Source organism: Leucopleurus acutus, assembly GCF_964270905.1.
Source record: "Leucopleurus acutus genome assembly, chromosome: X".
NCBI lineage: Eukaryota > Metazoa > Chordata > Mammalia > Artiodactyla > Delphinidae > Leucopleurus > Leucopleurus acutus.
In genome coordinates this window covers 23,415,990-23,418,163 of record NC_139148.1, presented here as the reverse complement: position 1 = coordinate 23,418,163, position 2,174 = coordinate 23,415,990, and the positions used below count along the sequence as shown (strand labels likewise).

General features: G+C 35.3%; 1 pseudogene across 1 annotated transcript; it reads right to left on the bottom strand.

Annotated features, from left to right (window-relative positions):
- Positions 1-894: 894 nt before the first annotated feature.
- Positions 895-1,911, bottom strand: LOC309978527 (dynein light chain 1, cytoplasmic-like; annotated as a pseudogene). Its single transcript has 2 exons — positions 1,874-1,911; positions 895-1,232 (listed from the first exon to the last, which is right to left on the bottom strand). The product of its transcript is annotated as a dynein light chain 1, cytoplasmic-like (transcript).
- Between the last annotated feature and the right edge of the window lie 263 nt (positions 1,912-2,174).

Below are 2,174 nucleotides of genomic sequence, written 5' to 3'. Positions count from 1 at the left end.
CATCTGAGTATCAGAACATTCACATGAGGAAGCTACCTGAAGCCAAGGGACGAATAACCTGAAAGAAGCAGGCAGAAAAATCTCCAGGCTTAAGTGGAACAGAAATTATTGGTGTTCTCACCAGCCTGAGTCGAAAAATTATAATATGCGAGGTATCAGGTAGACTATTCAGAAGGATATTGGCTCACTTAAGGGGCAAGATGAGACCTAGACCAAAGGCTTCTCTGGTCCTGCTTAACAAAGCTCAAAAGCAAGTTTAAAAGGATCAAACCCCAAGGAAAAAAAATGAAGAAAACTTCACCAAGACTCATCATAATCAAATTGCTTAAAACCAGTGACAAAGAGGGGGGAACACATTTTGCAGAAAGAAACAAATATAAGAATTATAGCAGACTATTGTTTTGGAAACAGTATGAATCAGGAGACAGTGGAACAGTATCTTTAAAGTACTGAAAGAAAATAACATCAACCTTGAATGATATAGCCAGTAAAAATATATTTCAGTAATAAAAGTGAAATATTTATTCAGACATACAAAAAGCAAAATCATCACTAGCCAACATGCAATTTTATTTGTATTTATTTATTTTAAAACACACATTTCTCTAACAGATGTATCTATTTTTTTTTGAAAGGAATAGACTATGAGGAGGGAAAATACGTGGCAGAGAGTTAAGGAATAGAACATATATACAAATGTAAGTTGTTTTACTAATTGTTTTAGAACCACAACAAATTAGTACAGAGAATGCCTTGTATAAAACAACACAAAAAATGTTCAAAGATCGAGGTGTTGCCTTAGGCAAGGCTGAAGATTTAAGTCCGGTGTTTGGAATTTAGGCTGTAGTCCTTGTTTTCGGATGTATCACTGGGTGTGTGGGACAGTCTGTGCTTTTAACCAGATTTGAACAGAAGAATGACCACTTGGCCCAGGTACAAGTAGATGAGGTATTTGGTTTAATGTGTCATGTAATTACTGAAGTTCTTCCCCACGATTCAGTGCCAGGTGGGATTGTGCTTCTTTTCAAACTCCTTCTTAATATAGGCTGCTATATCCGTCTCTATATTTCTCCAATGCCTGAGTAGCACAGTCCACCAAGTCCTGTTGCATTTTCTCTGACATAACAGCATTTTTAATCACAGCATTTTGGTCACAGTGAAGTAGGGGCAGGCTGACTGCATCCAGTCTGCTGGGGTAGGGGCTGGCCAGACATACAATTTTAAAGGGAGATCTTTGGGTAAAAGGAAATGATACCACATAAAAATCTGCATCTGTACAAAAGACCAAATAACACCAGAATTCGGGAATATGTGAGTAAATACAAAATGGTGTTTTCTTATGTTCTAAATTACACTAAAAGATAATTGAATGCTTAAATAAAAAATAATAACAATGTATTGTGGTATTTACAACAGATGTAAAAATAAACTGTATGACAATAACACAGGGACCAGGAGAAAGTAAATAAATTGTACTATTTAAAGGTTCTTCTACTACAGGTGAAGTGATATATTACTTGAGAGTAGAGTGTTATAAGTTATCTATACTAGAAACACCAAAGCAAAATTTCACCAAAGAGAGTATATGGATTGCGAATATGCACATGAATAGATACTAACATCATTAATCATTAGGGAAGCTTAAAGCGACAACAAAATACCACCATATACTTATTTGAGTGGCTTAAATTTTAAAATAATAATAAACTGACAATATTAAATACTGGCAAACATGTGGAGAAACTGGAATTCTCATGTATCACTGTGGAAATGCAAAATGGTACAGCCATGTTGAAAAACAGTTTGGCAGTTTCTTATAAAGTTAAACATACACTTGCCACATGACATAGAAACTTCACTCTTAGATATTTACCTAAGTGAAATGATTATATTTCCAGAAGCTTTACTCATAACGCCAAAATTTGGAAATGATGAAAATGTCCTTCAGCTGATGAATGGATAGACAGTGTGGTGTGTGCATACAATGGGATACTACTCAGCAATACAAATGAATGAAATACTGATATCTGTAAGAACATGGAAAAATGTCAAATGCATGTTGGCAAGTGAAAGAAACCAGACCCCAAAATCTACACACTATATTCATCCATTTGTGTAACATTCTGGGAAAGGTAAAACTCTAGGGACAGAAACTGATGGGTGATTGCCAGTGG